This window comes from Macaca thibetana, chromosome 17, assembly GCF_024542745.1.
Source record: "Macaca thibetana thibetana isolate TM-01 chromosome 17, ASM2454274v1, whole genome shotgun sequence".
Classification (NCBI taxonomy): Eukaryota; Metazoa; Chordata; class Mammalia; order Primates; family Cercopithecidae; genus Macaca; species Macaca thibetana.
Genome location: NC_065594.1, coordinates 75,288,885 through 75,305,351, shown reverse-complemented (window position 1 = coordinate 75,305,351; position 16,467 = coordinate 75,288,885). Strand labels below are relative to the sequence as shown.

The following is a 16,467-nucleotide window of genomic DNA, read 5'->3' as shown; positions in this document are numbered from 1 at the left end:
ACTTTTCATGTAAAAATTGAGTTAATCATATGATTTTTCCCTTTCAGTCCATTGAAATGATGGATGATATTGACAGACTTTCTTTTTTTTCTTTTTGAGACCGAGTCTCACTCTGTCGCCCAGGCTGGAGTGCAGTGGCACCATCTTGGCTCACTGCAAGCTCCGCGTCCCGGGTTCTCGCCATTCTCCTGCCTCAGCCTCCTGAGTAGCTGGGGCTACAGGCACCCGCCACCACGCCTGGCTAATTTTTTGTATTTTTAGTAGAGATGGGGTTCATTGTGTTAGCCAAGATGGTCTCGATCTCCTGACCTCATGATCTGCCCACCTCGGCCTCCCAAAGTGCTGGGATTACAGGTGTGAGCCACCGCGCCCGGCCTATTGACAGATTTTCTAATGGCCAAGGCTTCTTGCTTTACTAGGTTGAGCCCCACTTGATCATAATGTATTATTTTAATATGCTATTGGGTGCAATTTGCTAATATTTTATTTACTATTTGTACATCCTAATATAAAGATGAGATGGACCTATAATTTTCTTTTCTTGAATGTCCCTTATGTGGGAATCAAGATTACATGGGCTTCAGAAATTAAGCTAGAAAGCTCTGACTCTTTACATAAATTTGGGGGTCGGGTGCGGTAGCTTACATCTATAATCCCAGCCCTTTGGGAGGCCAAGGTGGGCAGATCACTTGAGGCCAGGAGTTTGAGACCAGGATGGCCAACATGGTAAAACCCCATCTCTACTAAAAATACAGAAAAAAGTAGCCAGGCATGATGGCACACGACTGTAATCCCATCTACTTGGGAGGCTCAGGCAAGAGAATCGCTTGAACCAGGAAGCAGACGTTGCCGAGATTGCACCACTGCACTCCAGCCTGGGAGACAGAGTAAGATTCTGTCTCTAAAACAAACAAACAAACAAACAAAAATGGAACAACTCGACTGGGGACATTGCTTTCCTGCCACATTGAGCCGCATGAGCCACGCAGGCAGCTTCTGTCATAAGCATGGAGAAATCTGGCAGCCTCTGGCTCTCTTTGAGTTGCAGATCTTGAGTTTTCAGCACAAAGTTAAAGGAGCTTATTTTTCTCCTTAATTCTTCCTCACCTTATTTCTAGCCGACCCCCCAGTTTTTTTGTTTGTTTGTTTTGTTTTGTTTTGTTTTTTGGAGACAGAGTCTTGCTCTGTTGCCCAGGCTAGAGCGCAGTGACATGATCTTGGCTCACTGTGACATCTGCCTCTTGGGTTCAAGTGAGCCTCCTGCCTCACCCTCCTGAGTAGCTGGGACTACAGGTGTGCACCACCGCACCCGACTAATTTTTGTATTTTTAGCAGAGACGGGGTTTTGCCATGTTGTCCAAGCTGGTCTCGAACTCCTGACCTCAGGTGATCCACCTACCTCGGCCTCCCAAAGTGCTGGGATTATAGGTGTGAGCCACTATGCCCAGGAGATGCTCGGAACTTTTAAACAGAGTGAAGATTTATTTATTTATTTAATATTAGTTTTTGAGACGGAGTCTTGCTCTGTTGCCCGGGCTGGAGCACAGCGGTGAGATCTCGGCTCACTGTGACCTCTGCCTCCCGGGTCTGAGTGATTCTCCTGCCTCAGCCTCCCGAGTAGCTGGGATTACAGGCACCTGCCACCATGCCCAGCTATAGAGTGAAGATTTCTCAGGACGTTTATTTTTGGTTAGGACTTGTCTCTTGCCATCAAGAGAAGTGGATACTGAGGAGAGATATACCTTTTGACACTAAAGTAAGTGGCAACTTGATGGCTTGGCTATGCTAGGGTTCCCCTGTGTGCTTTACTGTGAAGCTGAGAACAGTGAGGCAGGGTGAGTTCCCATAAAGGGTCCTTACACTGGACAGCCTGGAGGCCTGTAGAATTTCCTGTGCTCCTTCATCAGTTCAGTCCAAAATCCTAGAACCAAGCTCTTCCCTAACTGCCCGTGCCTTTCTCTATCTCCTACAATCCATCCCCGGCCCATACACTCCAGTTCACCAGGAGGCTGCTCACCTCCGCTTTCACAATGTAAAACACTTTCACTTGGCTTCCACTTCCAAATAATGTTCTAACATGCACAATACAATGTTAGCATTTTTAGGCAACAGTAAGATAAAGAAGAGACCGTGGGAATGGAAATAAAGTAAATAGCTAGATATATATGCTTTCAGTTTAGGTCTTAAATTACCTAAAAAATGTGATGCCTTTTTTTTTTTTTTTTTTTTCCTGAGATGCAGTCTTGCTCTGTCACCCAGGCTGGAGTACAGTGGTGTGATCTCAGCTCACTGTAACCTCCGCCTCCTGGGTTCAAGCAATTCTCCTGCCTCAGCCTCCTGAGTATTTGGGATTACAGGTGCATGCCACCATGTCCTGCCAATTTTTTTGTATTTTTAGTAGAGATGGGGTTTCACCATGTTGGCCAGGCTGGTCTCAAACTCTTGACCTCATGATCCGCCCACCTCAGCCTCCCAAAGTACTGGGATTACAGGTGTGAGCCGCCGCACCCGACCAAATGTAATGCTCTTGTTTGTGCTTAGACTTAAGTTTAGGCTGGGAGTGGTGGCTCACACCTGTAATCCCAGCACTTTAGGAGGCTGAGGTGGGAAGATTGCTTGAGCCTAGGAGTTCGAGACCAGTCTAGGCAACAGAGTGAGACCTCATCTCTGCTAAAGATAAATCAAAATTTTAAAAATTAGCCAGGCATGGTGGCATACACCTGTAGGTGTAGCTACTTGGGAGGCTGAGGCTGGAGGATGGCTTGAACACAGAGTTTGAGGCTTCTGTGAGCTATGATCATGCCACCACACTTGAACCTGGGTTGTAGAATATAACCCTGTCTCAAAAAAAAGAAAAGAAAAGAAAAGAAAAGAAAAGAAAAAAAAATCGCAGTGTAAGGTATTCTTGAGTAAAGAAGTCCAATTTTAAAAATAGTGAGCTTGCTGACAGTGGGTAGAGAAGTAGACGCTTACAGTATTATCCGTGCATGTTCCTACACCTACCTCCCTTGGAGAAACTCATTATTAACAGTAACTGTATTTTTTGCTCCATGTCACTGAAAAGTATCCAACATCAGGAAGCATTGCTATTCTGCATCTATTTCTCTGCGATTATACTAACGTAATCACAAGTCATGATAATAGTTTTGCTGCAGGAAATTATAAAATGTATTGCCTTGCCAAATGTGTTTTCACTTTGACATGCTTATTTTAAAGTGGCTTTCAAAACAAATATAATGGACTCATTATAGACAGTAAATTGAATAGAGAGGTCTGCTAAAGCAACCAGTGCTGGGATCAGTGAACAAACAACCCCATCCAAGAGTGTGGTGGTATAAAAACGTGCTGCTGAATATTCATCATTTTATTCAGCAGATACTCTGATGCATGGTACTAGGCACACAGGAAGAACCAGAAGGTTCAGATAGTTCAGATTTATAGGTTTGAACTGATTTATAGGTTTTACAGAAAGCTGTTGTCTTCACGCAGTTCCTTCTTATTTTATTTTATTTTATTTTATTTTATTTTATTTTTTTTTTTTTGAGGCAGAGTCTTCCTCTGTCACTCAGGCTGGAGTACAGTGTTGCAATACCACTCACTGCAACCTCTGCCTCCCGGGTTCAAATGATTCTCCTTCCTCAGCCTCCCAAGTAGCTGGGACTACAGGCATGTGCCACCACACCTGGCTAATTTTTTTAGGAGAGCCGAGGTCTTACCATGTTGCCCAGGCTGGTCTCGAACTCCTAAACTCAAGCAATCTGCTCACCTTGGCCTTCTAAAGTGCTGGGATTACAGGCATGAGCCACTGTGCCTGGCCTTCACCCAGTTCTTATTTCTTAATTTCAAGTTGGTCAGTAGCACCATGAATAATGAATCAAATTGCTTGATTTGGCTTTTACCCAGGATGGAAAGACTCATGCCTTTCTACTTATAAATAAACAAGCAAAATTAGGAGCAATTATTCTAAGCATTCTTGTTTGCTATAAAGTCGGGCAAGAGCTTTCACTGGATCCAGACAAGTGTGAGCTCGGCTGGTTCTCTTGATGTTTGATGTTGCCCAAATCTGCCCTGGAATGTGCAGGATGGAGATCCTTGTGGGATATTCCTCCTGTGCATCCCCAGAAGGGCAGGTGGGAGCCGGGAATTTTGCTGACATCTCAGGCTTCCATTTTCAAACCACAGCATTAACATAACCACCCTGCAACTTCAGAGAAGGCAGAACATTAAAACAGCAACCGGGCTTCGTCTTCGGTTCCTAAATGAATTGCAACATGGTGAAGATCACACACACAGCAGGGATGACTACATGAAGCAGTGATAGACACGCCCCCCCCCCCCCCACCTTATGCTCAGACAGTGCACTTTTTCTTCTCTTTATTGTAAAATATAACACACACACAAGAGAGTAAAATGTAACATACAACACTACTGGGTGTGGATAACGTGCTTACTAGGAGAATTTCAGCTGTTTCCACTCAGAGAGCTAGTTTACTCAATTCTCATTAATGGCCTGTACATTCGTATTCATGCATTTGTTTTCAAATTCCATGTCTATTTCCAAATTGTTCTTTTAAAAAACAGAATATTTAAACCACTTTAGTGGTGTAAGACTGGCATGTAAAAAGCAGTGCATATTTAACATATACAAGCCAATGAGCTTGGGGATAAGTATACACCCATGAAACCATCATCACCATCAAGGTTGTAAACATATTTGTCACCTCCTAAAGTTTCCTTCCACTCCTATCATAATTATTATTTGTGTGTATGTGTGGTAAGAGCATTTAATATGAGACCTACCCTCTTAGAGAATTTTAAGTATACAATACAGAATTGTTACCTGTAGGCACGATGTGTATAGAGATCTCCAGAATTTATTTATCTTGCATAATTAAAACTTCATACCCTTTGACCATCACCTCTAGATTGTTTTTTGATGTTGTCGTTTTGTTTTGTTTTGACAAGGTCTTGCTCTGTCACCCAGGCTGGAGTGCAGTGGCATCATCATGGCTCACTGCAGCCTCGACCTCCTGGACTCAAGCCATCCTCCCTCCTCAGCCTCCTGAGTACCTGGGACTACAGGCATGCGCCCCCAACACCCAGCTAATTTTTGTACTTTTTATAGAGACAGGGTTTGCCATGTGCCCAGGCTGGTCTTGACCTTCTGGGCTCAAGCAATCCACCAGCCTTGGCCTCCCAAAGTGCTGGGATTACGGGTGTGAGCCACTGTGCCCAGGCTAGATTGTTAGTTATCTCACCCAAGCATCTATCTTCTTGTTTCTCTGTATGGATGTAAGCTTAATTTTTTTTTTTTAGCACATTCCAGACCTCTTTTCCAGAATCCTCTCTTGTTATTGGTTGACATATTATTGGATCTCACTTCAGACTGACTCCCCAACTCACCCCAATAGGATCTAAACCTAGAGAGATGACTCCAGAATCGTCTGTGGCATCTACACCTCCCTGAGTGGGTGGAGAAGCCATGTGAATTATGGCATGGATCAAGGTCGGGTTGCTAGCCTATAGCAAACCACCCTAACTTCCCTTGAGAAACTTCCTGACATTTTTAGGAAGATGAAAGATCATTCAAAGCAAATTTTTATGCTAGTTCAATATTTTGTACCCCTCAACAGCTCCTTCCAAAGTGATTCCTCATCTCCAGATTACATGTCAAAACCTCATCCTCTCTCTACGTCTTTCCAAATTAATATGGATTTTGATACATTCTAGACAGATTTCAGATGACAATTTCATAACTATATCATCATTTTGCGCCACCACTGCCTTTTCTTGATTATTTTGCAATGATTCAAAGCTTAACCTAAAATTTAAAAAACATAATTATATTTTATATGGAGTCGAGCTGCCATTTGAGGTTGGCCCCATTGTCAAAACACCTACAGCAATGGACTATGAGCAAGAAGCTGGGGATGCTCGGGTGAAGAAGAGGAAACGACAGGTACAGCCCTGTCTACCCTCTGCTTCTATGAGTGGGGCCTAGGACAGACGTTGCCTTTAAGGAGTGGGGTATTGTGGTGACAAAGAACAGATAGGAGCTTTGGAGCCAGAAAAAGCTGGGTTGGCCAGAAACTTTTCAGCAGGTGCTATCTAAGACAAAGTCACTTACTTTAAACTTTAAAAAATATATATTGTGGGCCAGGTGCAGTGGCTCACACCTGTAATCCCAGCACTTTGGGAGGCTGAGGTGGGAAGATCAATTGAGCCCAGGAGTTTGAGACCAGCATGGGCAACAAAGTGAGACCCAGTCTCTACCAAAAAAAAAAAAAAATCAAAAATTAGCTGGGCATGGTGGTGCATACCTGTAGTCCCAGCTATACGGGAGACTGAGGTAGGAGGATTGCTTGAGCCCAGGAAGTCAAGGCTGCAGTGAGCTGTGTTCCTACCACTGCACTTCAGCCTGAAAGACACAGTGAGATTCTGTCTCAAAATAAAAAGGAGGGGTGCTGGGTGCAGTGGCTCACATCTGTAATCCCAGCACTTTGGGAGGCCAAAGCAGGAAGATCACTTGAGGTCAGAAGTTCAAGACCAGTCTGGCCAACGTGGTGAAACCCCATCTCTACTAAAAATACAAAAGTTAGCTGGGCGTGGTGGTGCACGCCTATAATCCCAGCTCTCAGGAGTCTGAAGTAGGAGAATCGCTTGAACCTGAGAGGTGGAATTTACAGTGAGCTCAGATCATGTCACTGCACTCCAGCCCGGGCAACAGAGCGAGACTAAAAATAAAAAAAGAAAGAATTATGGTAAAATAGACGTAACATAAAATTTATTATTGAGACAGGGTCTCGGTTTGTTTTCTTGCAGCCTCGACCTCCCCAGGCTCAGCTCATCCTCCCACCTCAGCCTCCCGAATAGCTGAGACTACAGATGTACGCCACCACACCTGGCTAATTTTTGTATTTTTTGTAGAGACAGGGTTTGGCCATGTTGCCCAGGCTGGTCTTGAACCTCTTGACTCAAGTGATCCTCCTGCACTGACCTCCCAAAGTGCTGACATTACAGGTGTAAGCCGCCATGCCTGGCCTCATTTTAACCTTTTTTATCTTATTAATTCAATATCACCACACACATTCTCATTGTTGTGCAACCATCACCACTATTCATCTATAGGGCTTTTTCATCTTTCCAAACTGAAACTCTGTACCTATTAAACCATAACTCCCCATTTCTCCTATCCCCAGCCCCTGGCAACCACCATGCTACTTTTTGTCTCTGTAAATTTGACTACTCTAGGCATCTCACATGAACAGAATCATATAGTATTTGTCCTTTTGTGACTGGCATATTTCAGTTAGAATGATGTCTTGGCCAGATGCAACATAGAGAGACCCCATCTCTACAAATAATAATTAATTTTAAAAATAATAATTAATTTTAAAAATTAGCTGAGCATAGTTGTGTGAGCCTGTAGTCCCAGCTATGGGAGGCTGAGATGGGAGGATCCATTTTGGGAGGTCAAGGCTGCAGTGAGTCGCATTTGTGTCACTGCACTCCATGCCGAGTGACAGACCAAGACCTTGTTTAAAAAAAAAAAAAAAAAAAAAAAGCTAGGAAAAAATATGGAAAGCAAGCACAGTTCTTGGCATACAATCAATGGCCAGTAGTTGCATCCATATAAATGACCCCATGTCTACCTTCAAACTGGGCCTATTTGCTTGTTAGTTTATTTGTTTATTTTTAATTTGAGACAGGGTCTCGCTCTGTCACCCGGGCTGGAATGCAGTGGCATGATGTTAGCTCACTGCAACCTCCCTCCCGGATTCAAGCTGTCCTCCTGCCTCAGCCTCCCGAGTAGCTGGGACTACAGGTGCCTGCCACCATGCCTGGCTTTTTTTTTTTTTTTTTTTTTTTTGAGACAGAGTCTCACTCTGTCGCCCAGGCTGGAGTGCAGTGATGCGATTTCTGCTCACTGCAACCTCTGCCTTCTGGATTCAAGCAATTCTCCTGCCTCAGCCTCCCGAGTAGCTAGGATTACACACCTGGCTAATTTTTTTATTTTTAGTAGAGACGGGGGTTTCGCCATGTTGGCCAGGCTAGTCTTGAACTCCTGACCTCAGGTGACCCACCCACCTCGGCCTCCCAAAGTGCTGGGATTACAGGTGTGAGCTACCATGCCTGGCCTGGAGTGCTGGATTTGTAACTGCTGTGGATCAACTTGAGTTTGTAGCAAAATCTGTTTAACGGACTCTGCAGATGGAGTGAGCTCTGTCGCAGGCAAGCCTTGGAGTCCAGGGTGAGTGCTTCGTACACACCTTCCGATGGACGTGGGGAAGGTGATGTGTAGAAGGAATGGCGGAAGTAATGTCCATGTCTCTTTGGGATGAGAAACACATATTTTACTAGCCTTGGAGAAAATGTAGATTTTTAAACCTGTAGTTGGGAGGCCCAGAACATTCTTCTTTATAAAATTTGCCAGATGCTTAGCAGGACCTCCATGAGTCAGGGTTGTGATTTAGGCAGAAGTTTGTCTTTGCCCTGGTTCCCAACCTAAGGATGACTGTGTTCTCTTCTCCCTTTTCTTCCCTGTCTGATGAGTCCCCCATCATCAGCACCCCCTGCCCACGCCCTTCTTTCGTCGCCCCCAACCCCAAGCTGCTCTCAGGCAGAGACCCGCTGCCACCTGCAGGTTAGTGTGGATTTTGGTCAACATATTGCGTCTCCCAGGAATAAATATTTTTCATTTCAGTGAAGGCTAGTTCAGAACTGCCCCCTCCCACCTCCATCACTCTAAATAAAAAACGTGTTTGCTAAATGCTGTGGACTGAATTATGTCCCCCTAAAAGTCATTATGGTGAAGCTCTCTCTACCGCATTGTGATGGTATTTGGAGGTGATGCCTTTGGGAGGTGATGAAGTCTAGATGAGATCATAAGGGTGGAGTTTGCATGATGGATTCAGTGCCCTTATAAGAGATACCAGCGAGCTTGCTTCCTCTTCCTCTCTCCGTCCACACACCAAGGAGAAGCCATGAGGCAAGGCAAGGAGGCAGCCCTCTGCAATCCAAGGAGAGAACCCAGGCCCCAGCCCAGACAGCACCTTGAACTTGGACTTTCAGTCTCCATAACTGTAAGAAAATAAATTTCTTTTGTTTAAGCCACTGGGTCTGTGGCTTTTTGTTAGGGCAGCCAGAGCTGACTAATATACTAAGAAGATGCAGGTTCAGGCTAGGCATGGTGGTTCATGACTGTAATCCCAGTACTTTGGGAGGCCGAGGTGGGCAGATCACTTGAGGTCAGGAGTTCGAGACCAACCTGGCCAACATGGTGAAACCCCATCTCTACTAAAAACTACAAAAAATTAGCTGGACGTGGTGGCGCATGCCTGTAATCCCCGCTACTTGGGACATTGAGGCACAAGAATCTCTTGAACCCCAGGAGTCAAAGGCTGCAGTGAGCCGAGATCGTACCACCGCACTCCAGCCTAGGTGACTAGCATGAAACTCCCCATCTCTAAAAAAAAAAAATAAAAGAAAAAGAAAGAAGAAAATACAGCTTCAAGACCAGCCTTCCAGCCTCTTTTTCCAAATAAATTGTTTTCCCTATGCCCCTCGTACGTAGAATTTCTGACACCGAAACAGCTTAACCCTTACCTGTACTTGTATAGGAAATTACCTAGATGCACCAGTAGCTCCCAGAGCACCACCAAGGCGAGCCATCCCAGGGTCGTGAAGCAGAAAGACACACAGTCTAAAAGGTTAACAAGCTTAGGATAGGATGCAAGTGGGACAGAAGGAGCACACTGTCTGGATCCAGATCATGCAAAGTTTACATGTCCTATCCTTTTCTCAGCTATATCAGCCTCGTGGTAGCATGGATATAAGGACCAGCATGGAAGTTCCAGTAGAGGGACCCAAGAAATGGCTGCACCCAGAGCCGACACATCCCCTCCTCCACCAGAAGACACAGGGCACGCATACCTGCCCATGGCTGCAGCTGGCTAGTCAGCCCACTGAGCAGCACTGGGCTTATCTCCCTTTTCTTGGGCAGAGTGAATATGGGGCCAGAATGGGACCACACTAGGTATCACCAATGTGTGGTTGACTTAGGCATGACATGACACAGCTGTCAGCTTATAGGGTGCAGAGTGATTTCCTATCTTTGAGGAACATTGCTGTTTGTTCCATTATACTGTTTATTCTATTTATGTTAATATGGCTTACAGATCACCAATTTACTTATTAACTATACTGAATGTATCCTTTTAGTTGTGTACATTATCTAACTTGCTTCCTTACAGGGAGAACAAAGCACCTTAATATTGTCCTAAATCACCCCAGGTGGGAAAGTCAGCCACAGCTTCTGCAAAGGAATTGTGGAACAGTATCAGATGTACAAGTAAGGGCTAGCAGATACATAACCAGATTTAGATATTACTTTTACATAGACATTTATTGCAGTGAGGAATATATATTCGGAGGGTTCTGTTTCCACAATGCTATATATTTTTGAAAGGTGCTACTGTCACATAACTCATGCACGATTATTCTACTGTGTCCTTATAATGCTGGAAGAAGAGGTGCCAGGATTGCATTAGTCATCATGCCCCTTACAACCCATCTTTCTCCCGCAGCCCTCTGCCTTTCTTTTGGCATGTGCACTTCTTGTTCCTGCCATATGAGTCTGTTGGAAAAGGAACATAAATTATTTTGAGCAGATGTGAACTAATGTTACCTTACTTGAAGAAAAGAAAGGAAAAACCTGCTGGAAACTCTCTTGTCACCTAAAAGAAAAGCACTGATGAGCTCCAAAGTGATGGAAAGTCGATTCCTACAGTTGCCCTGTTTTGCCACGCGGTGGCACCCACGCACCAGGAAGACACCACGGCTCTGGGGCGAGCGGCTGCTCTGCCGGCTTGGGTCTGTCCGGGAAAGGTCTGGCGGAGGTGGTGAGTGACCCTGAGAAGAGAAATGGACAGATGAGCCAGAGAAAGTGGATGAAAGCTAAGAACATGGAGAGAGCGTAAGGCAGAAGTTAAGAATGTTGACTTTGGAGCCGGGCGCCGTGGCGCACACCTGTAATCTCCGCACTCGGGAGGATCGCTTGAGCCTATAGGAATTGGAGACCAGCCTGGGCAATATAGTAAGAGCTCCCAACTCCTCCAACCGCCATCCCCAAAAACGGAATGTTGACTCCGGGGTCCACTACGTTGCTTTCCAATCCCAGCTCTGCCACTCAGGCACTTCAGTTCCCACTTTCTTACTGAGAAAGGCAGAGGGACTGGCTAAGGGCAGACCATTTGGTGGGAAAGGAGTGGTGATACGGTTTGGATATGCGACCCAGCCCGGATCTCATGTCGACTTGTAATCCCCGGCGTTGGAGGTGGGGCCTGGTGGGAGGTGATTGGATGGATCGCGGGGGGAGGGGTGGGTTTCTCATGAATGGTTTAGCGCCATCCCCTTGGTGCTGTCCTGGCGATCGTGAGTTCTCGTGAGACCTGGTTGTTTAAAAGTGTGTGGCATCTCCCTTCTCTCCTTTTGCTCCTGCTTTGGCCATATGAGGCGCTTGCTTCCCCTTCACCTTCCAACATGATTGGAAGCTTCCTGGAGCCTCCCCGGAAGCAGATGCCAGTATAAGGCTTCCTGCACAGCCTGCAGAACCATGAGCCAATTGAGCCTCTTTTTTTTTTTTTTTTTTTTTTTTGAGACGGAGTCTCGCTCCGTCGCCCAGCCTGGAGTGCAGTGGCACGATGTCGGCCCACTGCAAGCTCCGCTTCCCGGGTTCACGCCATTCTCCTGCGTCAGCCTCCGAGTAGCTGGGACTACAGGCGCCCGCCACCATGCCCAGCTAATTTTTTGTATTTTTGGTAGAGATGGTCTTTTTTTGTTTGTTTGTTTGTTTTTGAGATGGAGTCTCGCTCTGTCGCCCAGGCTGGGGTGCAGTGGCCAGATCTCAGCTCTGCCTCTCGGGTTTACGCCATTCTCCTGCCTCAGCCTCCCGAGTAGCCGGGGCTATAGGCGCCCGCCACCTCGCTGGCTATTTTTTTTTTTTTTTTTTGTATTTTTTAGTAGAGACGGGGTTTCACCGTGTTAGCCAGGATGGTCTCGATCTCCTGACTTCGTGATCCGCCCGTCTCGGCCTCCCAAAGTGCTGGGATTACAGGCTTGAGCCACCGCGCCGGGCCGATCTGGTCGTTTAAATGTGTGTAGCTCTCACCTTGCTCTCTTGCTCCTGCTCTGGCCATGTGACTGGCTACCTTCCACTTTGCCTTCCACCAGGACTGTAAGTTTCCTGAGGCATCCCAGGAAGATAAGCAGATAGCAGCATCATGCTTCCTGTACAGCCTGCAGAACAGTGAGTCAATTCAACTTTTCTTTATAAGTTATCCAGTCTCAGGCCAGGCACAATGGCTCATGCCTGTAATCCCAGCAGTTTGGAAGGCTGAGGCGGGCAAATCACTTGAAGTCAGGCATTCGAAACCAGCCAACACGGCAAAACCCCATCTCTACTAAAACCCCACTCCAGCATGGATCACATCAGAGGATGAATGAGGCAGTTTGGGGACGACACTTGTTTGTCCTAAGAGACACCAGGATATGAGTCCTGACTTATTTGTAGCCCCGTTTCTCAGAAGATTTTTCCAGAGTCATGATGGCACCAAGGGATGGGAATTCTGCTCTGCAGATTGCTTGGAGGTAAGGCAGGTGATCAGGAAGACCTCTGACTCAGAATTTTCTGGGGACGTGGTGGCAGTGTCCTTTCCTCTCACCCCAGTTCTGCTTTGCTGCTCCCTCCCTCCCATTTCTGCCCCTCCACTGTGCACTTTCTTTTTTTTTTTTTTTGAGACAGAGAGTCTCACTCTGTCGCCCAGGCTGGAGTGCAGTGGCCAGATCTCAGCTCACTGCAAGCTCCACCTCCCGGGTTTATGCTATTCTCCTGCCTCAGCCTCCCGAGTAGCTGGGACTACAGGCCCCCGCCACTTCACCCAGCTAGTTTTTTTTTTTTTTTTTGTATTTTTTAGTAGAGACGGGGTTTCACCAGGTTAGCCAGGATGGTCTCGATCTCCTGACCTTGTGATCCGCCCGGCTCAGCCTCCCAAAGTGCTGGGATTACAGGCTTGAGCCACCACGCCCGGCCACTGTGCACTTTCTAATTTTTCCTACCTGCTTTCTTTTTCTAGCTCATCTCTCAACTATATCTTGTTATTTTCAGTTATCTTGCTTCCTCCTCTTGATAAGAACAAATACAGTAACAGATTCATCTGTTGTTAGCATGGATGTATGACTGTGGAAAAAGGAAAAAGCTCAGAAAAAGTCAGGGGTGGGGTGAGAGAAAAATTTATGGAGAATATACAAATGGCCACAAGCCCATGAGAAGATGCTCAACAGCACTAATCAAATGCAAACTAAAACCACAATGAGACATCACCTCATGTCCATTAGGATGGCCATTTTCAAAAGCATGGAAAATACCAAGTGTTGACAAGAATGTGGAGAAATTGAAGCCCTTGAGCACTGTTGGTGGGAATGAAAAATGATGCAGCCACTATGGAAAACAATACAGAGGTTCCTCAAAAAGTTAAACATAGAATTACCCCACAATCCAGCAATTCTACCTCTGAATATATTTCGACAACAGGATCTCAAAAAGATATTTGCATACCCATGTTCATTGCAACCGCATTCACAATAGCCAAGAAGTGGAAGCAACTCAAATGTGCATTAATGGTTGAATGGATAATGAAAATGTGGTATGTCCATACAATGGAATAATATTCAGCTTTGAAAAAGAAAGAAATCCTTTCATAAGCTACAACACGGATGAAGCTTCAAAGCATTAAATGAAAAAAGCCAATCACAAAACATAAGTGCTGCATAAAGCCATTCACATGAGATGTATAAAGTAATTAAACTCAGAAAAGTAGAGTGGTGGTTTCCAGGGGCCAGAAAGCCAGGAAAAAGGGAAGTTGTTCAATGGGCATAGAGTTTCAAACATGCAAGATGAGGAAGTTCTAGAGATCTGTTTTACAACAATGTGTTTATAGTTAACAATACTGAACACTTAAAATTGTTAAGAAGATAAATTTATATTGTGTTCTTTACTGCAATTCCAAAAAAGCAACAGAGGCTCATACTACAACATGGATGAACCTTGATGACATTACGTTAAGTGAAATAAGCCAGTCACAAAAGGACAAATACTGGATAATTCTACTCACATGAGGTACCTAAGAGTAATCAAATTCATAGAGACAGAAAGTAGAAGAGCGGTTACTTGGGACTAGGAAAAAGGGATGATGGGGAGTTATTTATGCAGGGAAGGGGGAATGGGGAGTTAACAGGTACATAGTTGCAGTTTGGGAAGATGAAAAAGTTCTGGAGAGGGATGCAGTGGTGGTTGCATAACACTATGGATTTGCTTAATGCCACTGAAACATAAGCTTAAAATGGTTAAAATGAAAAATTGTATTATGTTTGTTTTCCTATAATTTTTTTAAAGGAAACAAAACAAAACAAAACTGTGGAGGCTCTCCAGAAAGCCTAGAAATGATTTATAGATGGCAGAGAAAATACAAAATAGCAGGAAGAAACAAGGTATAGGCACCACAGTCTGCCCATCTCCATCACTTTCCATGTCTGGTGATTCCTTGTCTTGAGCTCATTCAGTTTAGAGCCAGAAGACCCTCTAGATTCCATGAGTGCTAGCTTCCCCCCACCCCCACCCCCACCCCGTCTTTTTTTTGTGCAGACATCTTTTTTCTTCTCTTGCAGGAAAGCTTGCCAAACTAAACAACAGGCAATTAAGAACTGGTGTTGTTAACAAGTTATTTCTGTTTTCATTCATAATAACAGAGCTTCCAATTTCAATGTGGAAACGACATCTTGATTTCTACAATAAATCCAGAACACAGAAAGAATGGAATTAATTGAAGACCTCCTTTGGCCTTTGCCCAAGTTGGCTGTGGGAGAGTTTGGCAGGGTACAGGAACATCTCTTGAAGAAATCAGCTTACACAGAAAAATCCACGCAGCAGAGCTCCCTAGGGAAGGAGATCAAATTAATTCAGAACTTGACTTACGCCAGACGTGGTGGCTCATGCCTGTAATCCCAACAATTTGAGACACTGAGGAAGGAGGATCTCTTGAACCCAGGAGTTTAAGACCAGTCCGGGAAACATAGCAAGATCCCATCTCTATTAAATAAAGACAACGAAATAAAACATTTTTTAAAAAAAAATTGTGAACCTAGACTGGAATAAATATTTTATATATATACACACAAATATATATATACACACACACACACACACACACATATATAGTAGAGTGGTGGTTTCCAGGGGCCAGAGGGAGAAGAAAATGGGAAGTTGTTCAATGGGCATAGAGTTTCAATCATGCAAGATGAGGAAGTTCTAGAGATCTCTTTTACAACAATGTGTTTATAGTTAACAATACTGAACCTTAAAATTGTTAGGAAGATAAATTTATATTGTGTTCTTTACTGCAATTCCAAAAAAGCAACAGAGGCTCATACTACAACATGGATGAACCTCGATGACATTATATTAAGTGAAATAAGCCAGTCACAAAAGGACAAATACTGGATAATTCTACTCACATGAGGTACCTAAGAGTAATCAAATTCATAGACATGGAGTCTCACTATTGTCACCCAGGCTGGAGTGCAATGATGCAATCTTGGCTCACTGCAACCTCTGCTTCCTGGTTCAAGTGATTCTCCTGCCTCAGCCTCCCGAGTAGCTGGGATTACAGGCGCCTACCACAATGCCTGGTTAATTTTTTGTATTTTTAGTAGAGATGGGGTTTTAGCATTTTGGCCAGGCTGGTCTTGAACTCCTGACCTCAGGTGATCCACCCGCCTCAGTCTCCCAATGTGCTGGGATTAAAGGTGTGAGCCACCACGCCTGACCAATAAAATATATTTCTAAAAAGAAGAAAAATAAGAACTTGATGTAAAGATCACATGGGAATGTGCCAAAGACATTGCTAGTAGCTGCAGCAAAATGCCTCCCACACCGAGAATGGAGAGAAGAGACTCCTACAAACCTCACCAAGGGCTGTTCCTGACTTTGGGGAATGTATCCTACTCACCCATTTATGACCATCTTTTTCCTACAGAGATGTAAGCACCTGATGAGTTCTTCCTGCCCACTGCACAGACAGAATCAACCCACTGAGAATGAGGCATTGCAGTAAAGAGTTTAACTGACATGACAGCACACATGTGAGAACTAGAGTTGTCACTCATATCTGTCTCTCCTCCCCCGCAGCCCCCACCAAAGGTTCAGGTGTTAGGGGTTCTTTTTTTTTTTTAAGATGGAGTCTCGCTCTGTCACCCAGGCTGGAGTGTAGTGGTGCCATCTTGGCTCACTGCAACCTCTGCCTCCCGAGTTCAAGCAATTCTCCTGTCTCAGCCTCTCGAGTAGCTGAGATCACAGGCCATGTGTCACCACACCCAGCTGATTTTTATACTTTTAGTAGAGACGGGGTTTTG

At 44.9% G+C, this 16,467-nt stretch overlaps 1 protein-coding gene and 1 long non-coding RNA gene across 2 annotated transcripts in view; one reads left to right on the top strand and one right to left on the bottom strand.

The window, feature by feature from the left end:
- Window positions 1-16,467, bottom strand: part of CLDN10 (claudin 10) — a 1,179,064-nt gene that overhangs the window by 160,107 nt on the left and 1,002,490 nt on the right. The gene's annotated exons all lie outside the window — the stretch shown is intronic.
- LOC126940583 (uncharacterized) lies at window positions 10,833-15,438 on the top strand. Its single transcript, XR_007720813.1, has 3 exons — window positions 10,833-11,095; window positions 12,232-12,307; window positions 14,806-15,438. It is a non-coding gene; the product is annotated as an uncharacterized LOC126940583 (long non-coding RNA).